This window comes from Bos javanicus, chromosome 21 (assembly GCF_032452875.1).
Source record: "Bos javanicus breed banteng chromosome 21, ARS-OSU_banteng_1.0, whole genome shotgun sequence".
NCBI lineage: Eukaryota > Metazoa > Chordata > Mammalia > Artiodactyla > Bovidae > Bos > Bos javanicus.
Genome location: NC_083888.1, coordinates 1,518,111 through 1,539,681, shown reverse-complemented (window position 1 = coordinate 1,539,681; position 21,571 = coordinate 1,518,111). Strand labels below are relative to the sequence as shown.

General features: G+C 48.7%; 1 long non-coding RNA gene and 5 other non-coding genes across 33 annotated transcripts in view; all 6 read right to left on the bottom strand.

Moving 5' to 3' along the window:
* The window catches only part of LOC133234066 (uncharacterized), a 79,198-nt gene that overhangs the window by 42,128 nt on the left and 15,499 nt on the right, over positions 1 to 21,571 (bottom strand). For 24 of the 28 annotated variants that reach the window (XR_009731970.1, XR_009731982.1, XR_009731967.1 and 21 more), the window contains 5 exons: positions 10,270 to 10,409; positions 7,488 to 7,629; positions 3,267 to 3,406; positions 1,658 to 1,790; positions 538 to 677 (listed from right to left, as the gene is read on the bottom strand). This is a non-coding gene — a long non-coding RNA (uncharacterized LOC133234066). Of the gene's footprint in view, positions 1 to 537; positions 678 to 1,657; positions 1,791 to 2,330; positions 2,924 to 3,266; positions 3,407 to 7,487; positions 7,630 to 10,269; positions 10,410 to 21,165; positions 21,546 to 21,571 lie in introns of those variants that run through there. The other 4 variants (XR_009731974.1, XR_009731983.1, XR_009731972.1 and 1 more) reach the window with 4 other exon arrangements.
* On the bottom strand, positions 235 to 327 carry LOC133234741 (small nucleolar RNA SNORD116). The gene has a single exon (XR_009732249.1). It is a non-coding gene; the product is annotated as a small nucleolar RNA SNORD116 (small nucleolar RNA).
* LOC133234769 (small nucleolar RNA SNORD116) lies at positions 2,967 to 3,059 on the bottom strand. The gene has a single exon (XR_009732276.1). It is a non-coding gene; the product is annotated as a small nucleolar RNA SNORD116 (small nucleolar RNA).
* Positions 7,186 to 7,278, bottom strand: LOC133234740 (small nucleolar RNA SNORD116). The gene has a single exon (XR_009732248.1). It is a non-coding gene; the product is annotated as a small nucleolar RNA SNORD116 (small nucleolar RNA).
* Positions 9,967 to 10,059, bottom strand: LOC133234739 (small nucleolar RNA SNORD116). Its single transcript, XR_009732247.1, has one exon. It is a non-coding gene; the product is annotated as a small nucleolar RNA SNORD116 (small nucleolar RNA).
* On the bottom strand, positions 21,434 to 21,526 carry LOC133234738 (small nucleolar RNA SNORD116). The gene has a single exon (XR_009732246.1). It is a non-coding gene; the product is annotated as a small nucleolar RNA SNORD116 (small nucleolar RNA).

Here is a 21,571-nt window from a genome sequence, read left to right as displayed (position 1 = left end):
TCTACTGCGACACCTACCACCACTGGACAAGCCAGATGGCTCTATGCTCCTCAGTGCCTTTACATGGACCTTGTATTCCAAGAGGGCCGCTAGAATATCTGTACATGGCCCACCCTCAGACGGGAGCCTCGCAAATGGTGGTGACCTGGCTCCTCCATGCGTGTGTGTGACACAGTCGGAGACGCCCTCACTGCTACCCAGTCCCACCCTTAACCCCAAGGGAGGCAACGTGCTGGACCTCAGTTTCGATGAGGAGACGGTAGTGAGTTCTCACTCATTTTGTTCAGATTTTCCAAGGAATGCATGTGAGGGTGTCATCATCGATCCGAGCACGTGCTGGCTTGCTGCCCACCTCCTCACGGCAGGAAGGGCTGCTCCCAGGAGGAGCCAGTGACCCGGGAGTCCTCCAGCAGCCAGGGGAACTCAGAGCCCTCAGGCTTCTCAGCAAGAGGAACGGTCCCTCTATACGTACAACCACTCAGGCAGTCCCAGGAAACCTGAAATTCACGACACGTCTTGGGGCAGGAGAAGCCGTACCGTGCTCGGTGATCCAAAAAGCAGTGGCAGCAACTCGGGTGCGCCACACTTCTTGCCGGACTCCCTTGCACCTTGAGTCACTGCCTCACGGGTGGGGGTTCATCTCCTGGCTGATGGACAGTCATACGTGGCAACTTCACCTGACAAGTGGACAGAAAGCACAGGAATGCTTAAGATGTGTACTTGGTCTCTCGCTAATACTGATGCAAGTGTTTCACTAGGGGAAGGCCTGTATCTGCACCCCAACTATATTGATCCTTTACAGACGACTGGTTACCTATCTTTCAAAAGAGTGCGGCAAATTAGGCTCAAGTGCATGTGGGTGTCTTTCTGACCAAGCGTGCAAGGGTAGCAGGGGATTCGATGTGAGTTTGAGTGCCTGCATTCTGGTGTACCAATAAAAATGCATTCTCAGCATTTTGGGTGTGTGTCTGGAAATCTGTCTGGGTATCCAAGTCTCAGAGACCGCATGCAAAGGCCCTGCAGTATGAACATGCGTGCCATCTCCATGGAGTCCTGACCTCCCACCATCCCATGAAATGGGATGACACTTGGCATCTTCCACAAGATCCATGCAAAATTTCACTGAGGGGCTGTTGACATAGGCTCTAGGCTCCCAATCTCCATGAACCGTGATCTCTGACCAACGCAGAGACCTGACTGCCCAGGGTCACCTTTGCGGAGAATCTGTGTGAATGCCACATACCCTGAGACTACGTGAGCTACTACTATAGCTCAGGGGTCCTTGTCACAAGTCCCACCTCCTACCCTCACAAGAAAATTTTCCCAGACAACTGCACAGTAAGGTGAACTTGGCACTAGGGCAGTTATGGCCCACTGCACCCTCCAATAGGAAAAGAATTCAGGGCATGCGTATCTTCCTGCCAGTCCGCCCCAATCAAAGTCCAGCCTCCCCTGGAAACTGCAAGATGGAACCTGGTCATCCTCAGGTACCAGGAACCAGGGGTCACTCCCACAGAAACGGGATTCCTTTCCTGGCCAGATTATCCTCAAATCTACAGCCTGCAGGGCCCTGGGTACTGACCACACCCTAGAGAAAGCTCTCATAATGCAGGGCTTGGTCCAAATTGAATTCATTATGCAACAAAGGGCGACTCACCTAAATCTGAAGCCTCCAGGGCCTCGGCTCACAGGGACAATGAGCATCCAGCAAGACCCACAGGAAGAAGGCGGGCAACACGACCAAGGGCTCACAGATCACCAGGGATGCTTTCAGGAAGACTTCAGAAGACCTGCCAGGGAAGACCGTGGATGTGCCAGGTCTCTGCCATAGTGCCATGGGAGCTGTTGTCTCCTACACTGAGGCAGCCTTGGTATGCCAACCAATGAGCAATCTCTATCACAACTGTGGTGGTCCTCAAAGGTTGATGCGTCACTGCCAGGGGGGCAAACACATGGGTGCTATCAGGGCTGGCCGGCTGGCCCCAACCTTAGGGAATCTTGGTAATTCCAGGCCGAAGGCACAAATGGCGGCCAAGGGGCATGTGTGTACACCACCTAACTACCCACAGGGCTGGTTCCTTGGCCTCTTTATTGCAACTCTTCAAGGCACCAAAGATGCCCTTTGAGAGTCCTTCTACTGGCAGTGGGACAACAAGGCCACAAAGGTCACCTTTCACCGAGCCTCCTAAGGACAAGCAATGCCCTGTCCTCTGTACCCAGCTGATGGCAGCTCCAAAAGGACCCCACTGTATTACTGAAAACAGAACAACAGTGCCTGCAAGCCTCAGCGGACATATTGTCCCAGTAAATCACACTGCACTTTTCCTCACCTGCACAAACATTCTTCTCTGGGCCTCTGGCCAACCTGCAGGAGGAATGCAGGCCTAGGACCACAGCATAGTCCATGGCGACCTCCAAGACTCAAGCATGTGACAGGAGTTGCAATTCAGGCACTGCCAAGGGCAGAAATGCGCCTATTAACTTTCACAACCGCCACCATTCCCCCAGGTCTCTGCAGCCACTGCAGCCCACATGGCACTCAGGAATCTCAGCAACCCAAAGGGATGCAACGGCGAGGGCCTCAGACCTGACCTGGGGCTCCAATCACAAACCACAGAAGCTTCATTGCTTTAGAATCGACATCACCAGAGCCCCAATTAGTGCATTTGCAGCAGCAATCAGGACAAAATGCACCTTTCCAAGCTAAGACGTCAACTGTCTTGAGGCTAGGATCTACTGCGACACCTACCACCACTGGACAAGCCAGATGGCTCTATGCTCCTCAGTGCCTTTACATGGACCTTGTATTCCAAGAGGGCCGCTAGAATATCTGTACATGGCCCACCCTCAGACGGGAGCCTCGCAAATGGTGGTGACCTGGCTCCTCCATGCGTGTGTGTGACACAGTCGGAGACGCCCTCACGGCTACCCAGTCCCACCCTTAACCCCAAGGGAGGCAACGTGCTGGACCTCAGTTTCGATGAGGAGACGGTAGTGAGTTCTCACTCATTATGTTCAGATTTTCCAAGGAATGCATGTGAGGGTGTCATCATCGATCCGAGCACGTGCTGGCTTGCTGCCCACCTCCTCACAGCAGGAAGGGCTGCTCCCAGGAGGAGCCAGTGACCCGGGAGTCCTCCAGCAGCCAGGGGAACTCAGAGCCCTCAGGCTTCTCAGCAAGAACGGTCCCTCTATATGTACAGCCACTCAGGCAGTCCCAGGAAACCTGAAATTCACAACATGTCTTGGGTCAGGGGAAGGCATACCGTGCTGGGTGATCCAAAAAGCAGTAGCAGCAACCTGTGCCCGCCACACTTCTCGCCGGACTCCTCCGCACCTCAAGTAACTGCCTCACTGGCACGGCTTCATCTCCTGGGTGATGGGCAGTCATATTAGGCAACTTCACCTGACAAGGGGACAGAAAGCACAGGCAGGCTTCAGATGTGTACCCACCTTCTCGCTAAGCAGTATCAATGCCCATGGTTCCCTGAGGCAAGGGCTTTTCTGCTTCCCAACCATAGTATCACTTATGTACGACTGGACACCTATGTGTTGGCACCAGTGCAGAAAGTTAGGTTCATGTGACCATGGATGTCTGTCTGTCTGAGTGTGGAAGTATGTAGGGGAACTTGATGTCGGTCTGAGTACTTGTGTTCTAGTGTACCAATAAGAATGTGCTCTCAGGATTCTCAGTGTGCCTCTGGAACTCTTTTCGTGTATTTCCGTGTCTCAGAATCCCTGTGCAAAGGCCTTGGTGTCCGAACACGCACGTCATATCCATGGAGACCTGAACTCCCATCCTCCCACAAAATGGGGGATGACTCCTGTGACCTTCCTCCAACACCATGCAAAATTACACCAAGGGGTTGACATAGGCTCTGGGCTCTTGATCTACATGACCCATGCCGTCTGACCAAAGCACAAGAACCTGACCGACCAACGTTCCCTTTCGGAGCAGCTGTGTGAATGTCCCTTATGCTGAGACTACCCCAGCTACTATTACAGCTCAGGTCTCCTTGCCACAAGTCCTACCTCCTTCTGAACAAGGAGACTTTTCCAGAAAAGGCCTACAGTGTGGTTAACTTGGCCTTGGGCCAGATACAGCCCACAATACCCTCACAGAGCAAAAGAATACAGGGCATGCACCTCTTCCTGTCCAATCAGTCTGGGCTCTGCTGGAAACTGCAAGACAAGAGGTGGTCATCCTAAGGTACTAGGATCGAGGGGTCACTCCCACAGAAACAGGGCCCCTTTCCTGGCCAGATTATCCTCATCCACAGCCTGCAGGTCCCTGGGTACCAACCACAACCTAAAGAAAAATCCAATAAAGCAAGTTCATTTCAGTTCAGTCGCTCAGTCGTGACTCTTTGCAACCCCATGAACCGCAGCATGCCACAACTCGCTTTCCATCATCAACTCCCAGAGTCCACCCAAACCTATGTCCATTGAATCAGTGATGCCATCCAACTATCTCATCCTCTGTCATCTCCTTCTCCTCCAGCCCTCAATCTTTCCCAGCATCAGGGTCATTTTCAATAAGTCAGCTCTTCGCATCAGGTGGCAAAAGGATTGGAGTTTAAGCTTCACATCAGCCCTTCCAATGAACACCCTGGACTGATCTCCTTTATGATGGACTGGTTAGATCTCCTTGCACTCCAAGGGACTCTCAAGAGTCTTCTCCAACACCAAAGTTCAAAAGCATCAATTTTCAGCACTCAGATTTCTTTATAATCCAACTCTGACATACATACATGACCACTGGAAAAACCATAGCCTTGACAAGATGGACCTTTGTTGGTAAAGTAATGTCTCTGCTTTTTAATATGCTGTCTAGGTTGGTCATAACTTTCCTTCTAAGGAGTAAGCGTCTTTTAATTTCATGGCTGCAATCACTATCTGCTGTGATTTTGGAGCCCCAAAAAATAAAGTCTGACACTGTTTCCACTGTTTCCCCATCTACTTGCTATGAAGTGATGGTACTGGATGCCATGATCTTAGTTTTCTCAATGTTGAGCTTTAAGCAAACTTTTTCACTCTCCTCTTTCACTTTCATCAAGAGGCTTTTTAGTTCTTTTTCACTTTCTGCCATAAGGGTGATGTCATCTGCATATCTGAGGTTATTGATATTTCTCCCGGCAATCTTGATTCCAGCTCGTGTTTCCTCCAGCCCAGTGTTTCTCATGATATACTCTTTATAAGTTAAATAAGTGGGTGACAATATACAGCCTTGATGTACTCCTTTCTTATTTGGAACCAGTCTGTTGCTCCATGTCCAGTTCGAACTGTTGCTTCCTGACCTGCATACAGATTTCTCAAGAGGCAGGTCAGGTGGTCTGGTATTCCCATCTCTTTCAGAATTTTCCCATAGTTTATTGTGATCCACACAGTCAAATGCTTTGGCATAGTCAATAAAGCAGAAACAGATGTTTTTCTGGAACTCTCTTGCTTTTTCCATGATCCAGCAGATGTTGCCAATATGATCTCTGGTTCCTCTGCCTTTTCTAAAAACAGCTTGAACATCTGGAAGTTCACGGTTCACGTATTGCTGAAGCCTGGCTTGGAGAATTTTGAGCATTACTTTACTAGTGTGTGAGATGAGTGCAACTGTGCGGTAGTCTGAGCATTCTTTGGCATTGCCTTTCTTTGGGACTGGAATGAAAACTGACCTTTTCCAGTCCTGTGGCCACTGCTCAGTTTTCCAAATTTGCTGGCATATTGAGTGAAGCACTTTCCCAGCATCACCTTTCAGGATTTGAAATAACTCAACTGGAATTCCATCACCTCCACAAAGCAAGACTTGGTCCAAATTGAACTCCTGCTGCCCCCAAGGGTGACTCACCGACATCAGAAGCCTCCAGGGGCTTTACTCACACAGGGACAATCAGCACTCAGCAAGACCCATAGGAAGAAGGTGGCTTTGAGTATGGTAACACCATGCCATTCCGCCTGGCAGCTCATCTCCACTACCCAAGACCACCAAGCGCTAACAGATCACTAAGGCTGCTTCCAGGGAGACTCCAGAAAAACAGGCAGGGGAAGATCTTGGATTTGCCAGGTTTCCCACCATCATGTTAGGGGAGCCAATGGCTACTACACTGAAGCAGCTTGGTATGCCAACCAATGCCGGATCTCTACCACAACCATGGTCTTCCAAGGGTGATATGTCACTGCCAGGGTCGTGAACACCTGGGTGGGATCCGGGCCGTCTTGTTGGCCCCATTCTTCAGGAACTCACACACCTTGAAAATTCCAGTCCCAAGGGCTAAAGAGGGGGGGGCGCCAATGGGCATGTGCACATACCTTATTACCACCTAGAGTGCTGGCTCCTAGGCTTAGTTATTGCAACTCTTCAAGACCTTTTTCTGGCATCAGGCCACCAAGGCCACAAAGGTCACTATCATCGACGCTCCCAAGCACGAGCAATGCCCTGTCCTCTGTACCCCGCCACGATCAGCTCCAAAAGGACCACACTGTATCACTGAAAACAGAACAACAGTGCCTGCAAGCCTCAGCGGACATATCCTAGGAAATCACACTGCACTTTTCCTCACCTGCACAAACATTCTTCTCTGGGCCTCTGGCCAACCTGCAGGAGAAATGCAGGCCTAAGACCACAGCATAGTCCATGGTGATCTCCAAGACTCAAGCATGTGACAGGAGTTGCAATTCAGGCACTGCTAAGGGCAGAAATGGGGCCTATTAACTTTCACAAGTGCCACCTTTTCCCTACGTCTCTGCAGCCTCTGCAGCCCACACGGCACTCGGGAATCTCAGCAACCCAAAGGGCCACAATGGCAAGGGCCTCAGATCTGACCTGGGGCTCCAATCACAAACCACAGAAACTTCCTTGCTTCAGAATTGACATCACCAGAGCCCCAGTTAGTGCACTTGCTGCATGAACTGGGAGGAAACACACATTTCTGAGTCAAGAGCTCAAGAGCTCAGCCAGGATCTACTGTGACTCCTGCCACCACTGGACAAGCTGGATGCCTCTATGATCCTCAGTGCCCTGCACCACGGACCTCGCATTCCAAGAGCCACTCCAACATCTGTACATGACCCACCCTCAGACGGGGGCCTCGCAAATGGTGGTTACCTGGCTTCTCCATGCGTGTGTGTGACACAGTCAGAGATGCCCTCACTGCTAACCAGTCCCACCCTTAACCCCAAGGGAGGCAACGTGCTGGACCTCAGTTTCGATGAGGAGACGGTAGTGAGTTCTCACTCATTTTGTTCAGATTTTCCAAGGAATGCATGTGAGGGTGTCATCATCGATCCGAGCACGTGCTGGCTTGCTGCCTACCTCTGCAGGGCAGGCAGGGCCGCTCCCAGGAGGAGCCAGTGACCTGGGAGTCCTCCAGCAGCCAGGGGACTCAGATCCCCCAGGCTTCTCAGCAAGAGGAACTGTCCCTCCGTATGTACAGTCACTCAGGCAGTCCCAGGAAACCTGAAATCCATGACATGTCTTGAGGCAGGGGAAGGCGTACCATGTGCTTGGTGATTCCAAAAGAACTGGCAGCAACCTGGGCCCACCACATTTCTCGTCAGACTCCCCTGCACCTCGATTCACTGCCTCATTGGCGGGGCTTCGTCTCCTGGGTGACGGACAGTCATGCCTGGCAACTTCACCTGACAAGGAGACAGAAAGGACAGGCAGGCTTCAGATGTGTACGCCGTCTCTCACTGAGCGAGATCAATGCTCATGCTTCATGGGGGAAGGCCTGTATCTCCAAGCCAAGTGTGTTGATCCTGTATAGACAACTGGATACCTATCTGTCAAAAGACTGCAGTTATTAGGTTCTAGTGCCTGTGGGTGTATGTCCAACCGATCAGGGCGGCGTGGAATTTGATGTGGACCTGAGTGCCTGTGTTCTGGCATACCAAAAAGGATGCACTCTCGGCACTTTAGGGCTGCCTCGGAAACTCCTTCTGGGTGTCTCCAGGTCTCAGAGCCTGCATGCAAAGGCCTTGGTGTCTGAACACACGTCCCGTCTCAATGAAGCCCTGACCTCCCACCCACAAAATGGGGGATGGCACTTGGCACCCTCCTCCAGCCCCATGCAAAATTTCACTGAGGAGCTATATACATAGGTTCTGGGCTCCGAATCTCCATGCCCCATGCATTCTGGCAAAAGCACAGCGACCTAACCACCCAAGGTCGCCTTGCCAAGCAACTGTGTGAATGCCACGCACCCTGAGACTACCCCAGCTACTACTACAGCTCAGGGGTCCTTGTCACAAGTCCTACCTCCTACCCTAATAAGGAAACTTTCCCATAAAACCACATAGTATGGTGAACTTGCTGGGGCAGATATGGCCCACCACACCCTTGAAGAACAAAATAATTTAGGGCATGCATCTCTTCCTGCACAGTCAGTTCAATCACTGTCCGGCCTCTGCCGGAAAGTGCAAGATGGGCTCTGGTCTTCCTCAGGTACCAGGATTCAAGGGTCACTCCCACAGAAATGGGACCCCTTTCCTGGCCAGATTATCCTCAGATCCACAGCGTGCAGGGCCCTGGGTACTGACCGCACCCTAGAGAAAGCTTCCAAAATGCAGGGCTTGGTCCAAATTGAATTCCTCCTGACCCAAAAGATGACTCACCCATATCAGAAGCCTCCAGGGCCTCGGCACACACAGGGACAATGAGCACCCAACAAGACCCACAGGAAGAAGGTGGGCTTTGACTAGGGCGACATCATGCCTTTCTGCCATGTCTCAGCTATGCAACATGACCGAGGGCTCATAGATCACCAAGGTGGCTTCCAGGAAGACTTCAGAAGACCTGCCAGGGGAAGGCCTTGGATGTGCCAGGTTTCTGCCATAGTGCCAGGGGAGCTGCTGGCTCCTACACTGAGGCAGCGCTGGTATGCCAACCAATGACCAATCTCTACCACAACCATGGACCTCCAAGGTTGATGCTTCATTGCCAGGGTGGAGAATACCTGGGTGTCATCAGGGCTGTCTGCTTGACCCCAACCTTTAAGAACTCACACACCTTGTTAATTCCAAGGTCAGGGCCCAAATGGCAGCCAAGGGGCATGTGCACACACTGCATTACCACCCACAGGGCTGGCTCCTTGGCTTCTGTTACTGCAATGCTTCAAGGCACCAAAGATACGTTTGGAGAGTCCTTCTACTGGCAGCTGGTCACCAAGGCCACAGAGGTCACCTATCACCGAGCATCCCAAGCACCAGCAATGCCCTCTCCTTTGTACCAGCCAAAGACAGCTCCAAAAGGACCACAGTATGTATCACTGAAAAAACAACAGTGCCTGCAGCCTCAGCAGACATATTGTCCCAGGAAATCATACTGCACTTTTCCTCACCTGCACAACCATTCTGCTCTAGGCCTCTGGCCAACCTGCAGGAGAAATGCAGGCCTGGGATCACTTCACAGTCCACGGCGGCCTCCAAGACTCAAACACTGTGACACCAGTTGCAATTCAGGAACTTCCAAGGGCAGAAACAAGGCCTATTGCCTTGCACAACTGCCACCGTTCCCATAGGAACCTGCAACTGCTGCAGGACAGAGGGCACACAGGAATCTCACCAACTCAAAGGGCCCCAACAGCAAGTGCCTCAGATCTGACCTGGGGCGCCAATCAGAAGCCACAGAAGCATCCTTGTTTCAGATTCCACATCGTCACTGACCCAACAAGCACACTTGCAGCAGTAACCAGGAAGAAATGAACATTTTCAAGCCAAAAGCTCAATTGTCCGAGACCAGGATCTACTGCGACTCCTGCCACCACTGGACAAGCCAGATGCCTCTATGCTCCTCAGTGCCCTTCACCACAGACCTCGCATTCCAAGAACCACTCCAACATCTGTACACAGCCCACCCTCAGACAGGAGCCTCGCAAATGGTGGTGACCTGGCTCCTCCATGCATGTGTGTGACACAGTCAGAGATGCCTTCACTGCTAACCAGTCCCACCCTTAACCCCAAGGGAGGTAACGTGCTGGACCTCAGTTTCGATGAGGAGACGGTAGTGAGTTCTCACTCATTTTGTTCAGATTTTCCAAGGAATGCATGTGAGGGTGTCATCATCGATCCGAGCACGTGCTGGCTTGCTGCCCACCTCCGCAGGGCAGGCAGGGCCGCTCCCAGGAAGAGCCAGTGACCTGGAAGTCCTCCAGCAGCCAGGGGAACTCAGAGCCCTCAGGCTTCTCAGCAAGAGGAACGGTCCCTCCATATGTACAGCCACTCAGGCAGTCCCAGGAGAGCTGAAATTCATGACACGTCTTGGGGCAGGGGAAGGCGTACCGTGCTCAGTGATCCAAAAAGCAGTGGCAGCAACCTGGGCCCGCCACACTTCTCACCGGACTCCTTAGCACCTCGAGTCACCACCTCACGAGTGGGGCTCTGTTTCTTGTGTGACGGACACTCATACTTGGGAACTTCACCTGACAAGGGGACAGAAAGCACAGGCAGGCTTCAGATGTGTACCCAGCTTCTCGCTAAGCAGTATCGATGCCCATGGTTCCCTGAAGGAAGGCCTGTATCTGCAACCCAACTGTATCGATCGTACGGACGACTGGATATATATCTATCAAAAGAGTGCAGTTTTTAGGTTCAAGTGCCTGTGGGTGTCTGTCTGCCTGAGTGTGCAAGGGTGCAGGCCATTTGATGTGCTGCTGAGTGCCTTGTTCTGGTGTACCAACAAAGATGTGCTCTCAGCATTATAGGTGTGCCAGGGGAACTCATTCCAGGTATTTCCGTGTCTAAGAGCCCAAGTGCAAAGACCTTGGTGTCTGAACATGCCTGCCATCTGCACGAAGCCCTGACCTCCCACCCTCCCACAAAATGGGGGATGACGCCTGGCACATTCCTCCAGCCCCATGCAAAATTTCACCGAAGGGCTGTTGACAGAAGTTCTGGGCTCCCAATCTCCATGCCCTTTGACCAAAGCGCAGGGACCTGACCACCCAAGTTCGCCTTGCTGAGCATCTGTGTGAATTCCACGTACCCTGAGACTATGCCAGCTACTACTACAGCTCAGAGGTCCTTGTCACAAGTCTCATATCTTCCCTGAACAAGGAAACTTTCCCAGATAACCACCAAGGAGCAGTGGCCGAGGGCCAAGAGGAGCTACTCCACATTCAAGGTCAGGGGGGCGGCCTTGAGGAGACACCCCTAGTCCAAGGTAAGGAGCAGCAGCTACACTGTGCTGGAGCAGCCGTGAAGAGATACCCCACGTCCAAAGTGACTGTTTAAACTTCTTGCATTATGGGAGTGGAACAGAAGCCCGGCAGCTTCCTTTAACCAACAGAAGAATGGCGGCTGTGATGGACTGAGCAGAAGTGTGGCCGAGAGGACCTACCCCATGCCCAAGGTCAGGGGCGGCGACTGAGAGCACCAGGCTGTGATGGTGCAGGAGCGGCCTAGAGGAGCTACCCCATGTCTGAGGTCAGGGGTGGCAGCCGGGAGGAGCTACCACACATCCGAGGAGCAGCGGCTGCATGGGCAGGAGGGCGGACAGGAGCTACTCCACATTCAAGGTCAGGAGGGGCAACCTCATCCAAGGTAAGGAGCAGCCATGAAGAGATAACCCACGTCCAAGGTAAAAGAAAGCCAAGTAAGATGGTAGGTGTTGTGAGAGGGCATCAGAGGGCAGACACACTGAAACCTTAATCACAGAAAACTAGCCAATCTGATCACACAGACCACAGCTTTGTCTAACTCAATGAAACTAAGCCATGCTATGTGGGGCCACCCAAGATGGATGGGTCATGGTGGAGAGGTCTGACAGAATGTGGTCCACTGGAGAAGGGAATGGCAAACCACTTCAGTATTCTTGCCTTGAGAACCCCGTGAACAGTATGAAAAGGCGAAAAGATAGGATACTGAAAGAGGAACTCCCCAGGTTGGTAGGTGCCCAATATGCTACAGGAGATCAGTGGAGAAATAACTCCAGAAAGAATGAAGGGATGGAGCCAAAGCAAAAACAATACCCAGTTGTGGATGTGACTGGTGACAGAAGCAAGGTACAATCTGTAAAGAGCAATATTGCATAGGAACATGGAATGATAGGTCCATGAATCAAGGCAAATTGGAAGTCATCAAACAGGAGATGTTAAGAGTGAACATCGACATTCTAGGAATCAGCAAACTAAAATGGACTGGAATGAGTGAATTTAACTCAGATGACCATTATATCTACTACTGTGGGCAGGAACCCCTTAGAAGAAATGGAGTAGCCATCATGGTCAACAAGAGAGTCCAAAATGCAGTACTTGGATACAATCTCAAAAACAACAGAACGATCTCTTTTCATTTCCAAGGCAAACCATTTAATATCACAGTAATCCAAGCCTATGCCCTGACCAGTAACAATGAAGAAGCTAAAGTTGAACAGTTCTATGAAGACCTACAAGACCTTTTAGAACTAACACCCAAAAAGATGTCCTTTTCATTTTAGGAGACTGGAATGCAAAAGTAGGAAGTCAAGGAGGTTCGTGACATTGTACAGGAGACAGGGATCAGGATGATCCCCATGGAAAATAAATGCAAAAAAGCAAAATGGCTGTCTGAGGAGGCCTTACAAATAGCTGTGAAAAGAAGAGAAGTGAAAAAGAAAGATATTCCCATTTGAATGCAGAGTTCCAAAGAATAGCAAGGAGAGATAAGAAAGCCTTCCTCGCTGAACAATTCAAAGAAACAGAGGAAACCACTAGAATGGGAAAGATTAGAGATCTCTTCAAGAAAATTAGAGATACCAAGGGAACAATTTCATGCAAAGATGGGCTTGATAAAGGACAGAAATGGTATGGAGTTAACAGAAGCAGAAGATATTAAGAAGAGGTGGCAAGAATACATAGAAGAACTGTACAAAAAAGATCTTCATGACCCAGATAATCACGATGGTATGATCACTCACCTAGAGCCAGACATCATGGAATGTGAAGTCAAGTGGGCCTTAGGAAGCATCACTATAAACAAAGCTAGTGGAGGTGATGGAAGTCCAGCTGAGCTATTTCAAATCCTGAAAGATGATGCTGTGAAAGTGCTACACTCAATATGCCAGCAAATCTGGACAACTCAGCAGTGGCCACAGGACTGGAAAAGGTCAGTTTTCATTCCAATCCCAAAGAAAGGCAATGTCAAAGAAGGCTCAAACTACCACACAATTGAACTCATCTCATACGCGAGTAAAGTAATGCTTAAAATTCTCCAAGCCAGGCTTTAGCAATATGTGAACCATGAACTTCCAGGTGTTCAAGCTGGTTTTAGAAAAGGCAGAGGAACCAGAGATCAAATTGCCAACAGTCATTGGATCATGGAAAAAGTAAGAGAGTTCCAGAAAAACATCTATTTCTGCTTTACTGACTATGCCAAAGCGTTTGACTGTGTGGATCACAATAAACTGTGGGAAAATTCTGAAAGAGATGGGAATACCAGACTACCTGACCTGCCTCTTGAGAACCCTGTATGCAGGTCAGGAAGCAACAGTTAGAACTGGGCATGGAACAACAGACTGGTTCCAAATAGAACAGGAATACCTTAAGGCTGTATATTGTCACCCTGCTTATTTAACTTATATGCAGAGTACATCATGAGAAACACTGGCTGGATGAAGCACAAGCTGGAATCAAGACTGTTGGGAGAAATATCAATAATCTCAGATAGGCAGATGACACCACTGTTATGGCAGAAACTGAAGAAAAACTAAAAAGATTCTTGATGAAAGTGAAAGAGGAGAGTGAAAAAGATGGCTTAAAGCTCAACCTTCAGAAAACTAAGATCATGGAATCTGGTCCCATAACTTCATGGGAAACAGATGGGGAAACAGTGGAAACAGTGTCAGAGTTTATTTTGGGGGGCTCCAAAATCACTGCAGATCGTGACTGCAGCCATGAAATTAAAAGACGCTTACTCCTTTGAAGGAAAGTTATGGCCAACCTTGACAGCATATTCAAAAGCAGAGACATTACTTTGCCAACAAGGGTCCGTCTAGTCAAGGCTATGGTTTTTCCAGTGGTCATGTATGGATGTGAGAGTTGGACTGTGAAGAAAGCTGAGCACTGAAGAATTGATGCTTTTGAACTATGGTGTTGGAGAAGACTCTTGAGAGTCCCTTGGACTGCAAGGTGATCCAATCAGACCATTAAAGGAAATCAGTCCTGGGTGTTCATTGGAAGGACTGATATTGAAGCTGAAACTCCAATAGTATGGCCACCTCATGCGAAGAGTTGACTGATTGTAAAGACCCTGATGCTGGGAGGGATTGGTTGCAGGAGGAGAAGGGGACGACAGAGGATGAGATGGCTGGATGGCATCACCAACTCGATGAATATGAGTTTGTGTTATTCCAAGAGTTTATGATGGACAGGGAGGCCTGGCATGCTGCAATTCATGGGGTCGAAAAGAGTCGAACTCAACTAAGCGACTGAACTGAACTGATGGTGAAGTTGGCCCTGGGGCAGATACGGCCCATCGCACCACTGAAGAACAAAATCAGGGCACGCATCTCTTCATGCACAGTCAGTCCAATCATTGTCTGGGCCTCCACCGAAAAGTGCAAGATGGGACCTGGTCTTCTTCAGGTACCAGGATCCAGTAGTTGCTCTCACAGAAACGGGACCCATTTCCGGGCCAGATTATCCTCAGATCCACTACCTGCAGGGCTCTGGTTGCCTACCACACCCTATGGGAAAAGCTTGCAAAATGCAGGGCTTGGTCCAAATTGAACTCCTCCTGCCCCAAAGGGCGACTCACGCACATCTGAAGCCTCAACGGCTCTGCTCACACAGGGCCAATCAGCACCCAGGAAGACCCACAGGAAGAAGGCAGGCTTTATTTATGGCAACATCACTCTATTCGGCTGTGTACCTCTTTTCTGCCATGGTAAAACCACTGAGGGCTCACAGATCACCAGGCAGAATTTATAAAAGCCAGGGGATAACCTTGAATGTTCCAGATCCTCTGCTCTAGTGTGATGGGAGCCACTGGCTACTACACTGAGGAAGCCTTGTTATGCCAACCGATTCCAAATTTCTACCACAACCACGGGCCTCCAAGGTCAATACTTCACTACGAGTGTGGTGAACACCTGGATGCCACGTGTGCTGTCTGGCTGGCCCCATCATTTAGGAACTCATACATCTTGCAAATTCCAGCTCTAGCAGCCAAATGGGGGCCAAGCGGCATGGGCACACACTGCATTACCACCCACAGGGCTGGCTCCTTGGCCTCATTTGGTTCAACTCTTCAAGGTATCAAAGATATGCTTGAAGAGTCCTTCTTGCATTGCGCCACCAAGGCCTCAAGCGTTACCTGTGACTGAGCCCACCAAACAGCAGTAATGCCCTCTCCTCTGTACCCAGCTGACGGCAGCTACAAAAGGACCACAGTACATATCGTAAGAACCACAATGACAGTGCCTGCAGCCTCAGGGGACAGATTGTCCCATGCAATCATACTGCACCATTCCTCACCTGCACAACCATTCTGCTCTAGGCCTCTGGCCATCCTGCAGGAGAAATACATGGCTAGGGCCACTGCACAGTCCACGGTGGCCTTCAGGACTCATGCACTGTGACAGGAGTTGCAATACAGCAACTGCCAAGGGCAGAAAGGAGGCCTATTGCTTTTGGCCACTGCCACTGTTCCACTAGGTCCCGCTACTGCTGCAGCCCACAGGCACTCAGGAATATTACTAAACCAAAGGACCTCAACAGTGAGGGCCTCATATCTGACCTGGGTCTCCAATCAGAAACCACAGAATATTCCACGCTTCAGCTTTCGCATCAGCACAGCCCCAACTAGCCCACTTGCAACTGAAACTGGGATGAAACACACCTTTTCAAGCCAAGAGCTCACTGGGCTGAATGGGCCTAGGCCTGGTCTACTGAACAGGATCTAGTATATGATCTCCTGTGAGGGTAATCAGCTGGCTGACTGTCAAGCCATAAAGGTGGCACTTTATGAAACCCCTGCAGATGCCTTTGATCTGGACACATTCAACATTTGTTGAATAGGCAAAACCACAATATTCTGAGAAAGGATTAGAAAGATATAAAAAAGAGAAGTATATAAAAAAGAGAAGTAAAGATTACTGATAAAGCATGGTTACAGTCCAAGGATGGACAATTAATAATTCCTAAAATTGCTAAATGGAAAATTCTTAAGGGTTTACACTAGAGTTTTCCTAAAGCCTTGGAATTGACCAACTATGTAACTCAGCTCTCAGCTTTTCAACAGACGTTTAAAAAATATTGGGAGGTGACTCCTGACCCAGCCTCTGCGTCAAGCACACCATTGTTCCAGCCAGGAACCAAGGTCCTGATAAAGACTTTGGGATCGGGGCGGGGGTTGGGGTAGGGCGCGGATACCTCAAGCCCCTCTGGAAAGGCCTTTACCAGGTTATTCTTTCTTCTCTCACAGCTGTCAAAGTGCCTAGAATTGATTTGTGGATGCGCCAAACTAGAGTTAAGAGGTGGCACCCATACCAGAACTAAGTGATGTCATTTTATGCCTTTACTTTCTATGCTCTTTCTTAGTACTCTTCGGATGGGCCTGATAATCTATGTGTGCCTGCTTATGCTGACCCCGAAAGTCCTGAGTCCGCCATTTGGTCCTCAAGATAATGCCTTCCTTTCCTGGGCTCACTCTACATTGCATTCCACAATAGGTCTAGCTGCTGGGTCTTCAGAGTGCTCCCCTCTTCATCAGTGGAAGGCTTCCCATGGTAGGCATCTCCACCTGTGAATACCTTCGACAACAACAACCATATGTGATGCCTGTTCTTAATCTGATGACATCAAACAATCATAAAATGGACTAGTGCAACACTTTGTACCTCATCTACGGACATAATGTGACTTTTAACTTTGCTGATTGTTCTGTTTTTGCTGTTTGCTCCCTGCATCTGTAACTGTGTAATGGGATTTGTTTCTAGCTGCATGAAGGCTTTTAAGTTACAAACGGTTGCTCAAACTCCTGCAACTGCAGCAGCTTCCTGCAACTACTACTTGGGGCCCCTGGATCACAAACCCTCAATATGAGGGTTAGCAGAATATGTTGACTCTCCAATTTAGGGATGACGCTTCTTATCAGCTTGGAAGCAGTTATGTAATGAAAACAATGCCCCTTTCCCTAAGCAAGAAAAGACAGGAAGGCTAGGGGTCCCCAAATGGAGGAAATAGGCTGCAAGTGTCAGACACTTTTTATCTCTCTACTAAGTACCAGGAAGAAACAAACTACAGATGTCATATTTTTTTCCCTTCTCTACACAAAATTAAAAGGTTTCTTTTGAAATTCTATGTTGCCATGACAATAACTGGTTCCACATGAACTTAACTTTCCTCAAACTTTGAGCTAACTAAAGGGCATTACTCGTGGAAACATTTTTCTTAAGCTATGTTAATGAACTATGTATTTATTCTCCATTCTGTCTGTCTTCACATGGCCATCACCAGATGGTCAATACTGAAATTAGATTGATTATATTTTTTGCAGCCAAAGATGGAGAATCTCTATATAGTCAGCAAAATCAAGAGTGGGAGCTGATTGTGGCTCAAATCATGAACTCCTTATTGCCAAATTCAGACTTAAATTGAATAAAGTATGGAAAACAACTAGACCACTCAGGTATGACCTAAATCAAATCCCTTACAACTATACAGTAGAAGTAACAAATAGATTCAAGGGATTAAATCTGATAGACAGAGTGCCTGAAGAACTATGGACAGAGGTTCATTTCATTGTACAGGAGGCAGTGATCAAGACCATCCCCAAGAAAAAGAAATGCAAAAAGGCAAAATGGTGGTCTGAGAAGGTCTTACAAATAGCTGTGGAAAGAACAGAAGTGAAAGGCAAAGGAGAAAAGTAAAGATATACTCATTTAGATGCAGATTTCCGAAGAATAGCAAGGAGAGATAAGAAAGCCTTCCTCAGTGATCAGTGCAAAGAAATAGAGGGAAATAGAGTAAAACAATAGAATGTGAAAGACTAGAGACCTGTTCAAGAAAATTAGAGATACCAAGGGAACATTTCTTGCAAAGATGAACACAATAAAGAACAAAAATGGTATAGACTTAACAGAAGCAGAAGATATTAAGAAGAGGTGACAAGAATACACAGAAGAACTATATAAAAGAGATCTTCATGACCTGGATAATTATAATGGTGTGATCACTCACCTAGAGCCAGACATCCTGGAATTCAAAGTCAAGGGGGGCCTTAGGAAGCATCACTATGAACAAAGCTAGTGGAGGTGATGGAATTCCAGTTGAGCTATTTCAAATCCTGAAAGATGATGCTGTGAAAGTGCTGCACTCAATATGCCAGCAAATCTGGACAGCTTAGCAGCGGCCACAGGACTGGAAAAGGTCAGTTTTCATTCCAATCCCAAAGAAAGGCAATGTCAAAGAATGCTCAAACTACCACACAATTGCACTCATCTCACACGCTAGCAAAGTAATGCTCAAAATTCTCCAAGCCAGGCTTCAACAGTATGAGAAGTGTGAACTTAAGCTGCATTTAGAAAAGGCATAGGAACTAGAAATCAAATTGGCAACATTCGTTGGATCATCAAAAAAGCAAAAGAGTTCCCAAAAAACATCTACTTCTGCTTTATTGACTATGCCAAAGTGTTTTACTGTGTGGATCCCAACAAACTCTGGAAAATTCTTCAAGAGATGAGAATACCAGACCACCTGACCTGCTTCTTGAGAAATCTGTATGTAGGTCAAGAAGCAACTGTTAGAACTCGGCATGGAACAGACTAGTTCCAAATCAGAAAAGGAGTATGTCAAAGCTGCATATTGTCACCCTACTTATTTAACTTACATGCAGAGTACATCATGAGAAATGCTGGACTGGGTGAAGCACAAGCAGGAATCAAGATTGCCAGGAGAAATATCAATAATCTCAAATATGCAAATAATACCACCCTGATGGCAGAAAGCTAAGAAGACCTAAAGAGCCTCTTGATCAAAGTGAAAGAAGAGAGTGAAAAAGTTGGCTTCAAACTCAACATTCAGAAAATTAATATCATGGCATCTGGTCCCATCACTTCATGGGAAATAGATGGGGAAATGGTGACAGACTTTTCTTGGGAGGGGCCCAAAATAACTGCAGATGGTGACTGCAGCCATCAAATTAAAAGACACTTGCTTCTTGGAAGAAAATTTATGACCAACTTAGACAGCTTATAAAAAACAAGAGACATTACTTTGCCAACAAAGGTCCATCTAGTCAAAGCTATGTTTTTTCCAATAGTCATGTATGGATGTGAGAGTTGGACTATAAAGAAAGCTGAGCCCCAAAGAATTGATGCTTTTAAACTGTGCTGTTGGAGAAGACCCTTGAGAGTCCCTTGGACAGTAAGGAGATCAAACCAGTCCATCCTAAAGGAAATCAGGCCTGAATATTCATTGCAAGGACTGATGCTGAAGCTGAAACTCCAATACTTTGGCCACCTGAAGTGAAGCACTGAATCCTTTGAAAAGACCCTGAAGCTGGGAAAGATTGAAGGTAGGAGAAGAAGGGGACGACAGAGGATGGGATGGCATCACTGACTCAATGGACATGAGTTTGAGTAAACTCCAGGAGTTGGTCACGGACAGGGAGGCCTGGCGTGCTGCAGTCCATTGGGTCATAGAGTTGGACATGCCTGAGTGACTGAACTGAAGTGAACTGAAGTGTCTTTAAGTCAGTTCCTCCTAAGATTCAGAACCTATAATGGCTCAGCAAATGAGTATGTTTTACTCATATAATTGTTCTTCTAATCTAAATTAGGAGAAGGAAATGGCAACCCACTCCAGTATTCTTGCCTAGAGAATCCTGTGGACAGAGGAGCCTGGGGGGCTGCTGTCCATAGGGTCGCACAGAGTCAGACACTTCTGAAGTGACTTAGCATGCATACATGCATGTAATCTACATTAATAAGACTATGTATTTCCTTGGAAACCTGCCTTTCTTCAAAATTCATGACAATCCTTTTATGGCCCATGCTGACTCACATTGTGCCAAGGTTCCTTCAAGGTGCAAGTTGTGGGTGAGGGGCCTGGTGGTGTTCTCTGAGTTTTGAGATATTTCCTTTTCTCTAATTAGCAGCCTGCTATTAGATATATAATTTCCTGCTAAAGACTAGAAGGGGGGCACTCTTTCTACTCATTTCGATGTCTATATCAGAAGTTTTGCTCTCTCTTTTATACTTTAATAAAACTTTATCACAGAAAAACTCTAAGCGATTAAGCTTCATCACCTGGCCTGGACTGAATTCCTCTCCTCTGGAAGGCCAAGAATCCTGGTGTCATTCACGACTCAGCAATAGCATTTCACCACCATAGTGCCAGGGGAGCCACTGGCTACTACACTGAGGCAGCCTTGGTATGTCAACCAATGCCAATATCTACCACAACCACAGGGCTCAAAGGCAGCTACTTCACTGCCCAGGTGGTGAACACCTGAGTGCCATCTGGGCTGTCTGGCTGGCTCCATCCTAGGAACTCATGCACTTGGCAAATTACAGACCCAAGGACCACAGGAGGGCCAAGGGGCATGTGCACACACCTCATTACTGCTGACAGGGCTGGTTCCTTGGCCTCTGTTACTGCAATTCTTCAAGGCACCAAAGATAAGCTTGTAGAGTCCTTTTTCTGGCAGCAGGCCACCAAGGCCACAAAGGTCACCTATCACTGAGCCTCCCAGGCACCAGCAATGCCCTCCTCTCTGTACCCAGCCTAGGCCAGCTCCAAAAGGATAACAGTATGTATCACTGAAAAAAACGAGAGTGCCTGCAGCCTCAGGGGAGAAAGCTTCCCAGGAAATCACACTGCACCTTTCCTCACTTGCACAACCATTCTGCTCTAGGCCTCAGGTCAATCGCAGGAGGAATGCAAGCCTAGAACCACAGCACAGTCCATGGCAGCCTCCAAGACTCAAGGACTGTGATAGCAGTTGCAATACAGGAAATGCCAAGGGCAGAAACGAGGCCTATTGCCTTTTGCCCCTGACACCATTCCCCTAGGTCCTTGCAACCGCTGCAGCCCACAGGGCACCCAGGAATCTCATTAACCCAAGGGCCGCAATGGCGAAGGCCTCAGATCTGACCTGGGGCTCTGATAAGAAACCACAGAAGCTTCCTCGCTTCAGATTTCAAATCACCACTGCCCCAATGAGCGCAATCGCAGCATGAACTGGGAGGAAACGAACCTTTTCGAGTGAACAGCTCAAGAGCTCAGCCAGGATCTACTGTTGACTCCTGCCACCACTGGACAAGCCAGATGCCTCTATGCTCCAGTGCCCTTCACCACAGATCTCGCATTCCAAGAGCCACTCCAGCATCTGTACACGGCCCACCCTCAGACAGGAGCCTCACAAATGGTAGTGATCTGGCTCTTCCATGCATGTGTGTGACACAGTCGGAGATGCCTTCACTGCTAACCAGTCCCGCCCTTAACCCCAAGGGAGGCAACGTGCTGGACCTCAGTTTCGATGAGGAGACGGTAGTGAGTTCTCACTCATTTTGTTCAGATTTTCCAAGGAATGCATGTGAGGGTGTCATCATCGATCCGAGCACGTGCTGGCTCGCTGCCCACCTCTGCAGGGCAGGCAGGGC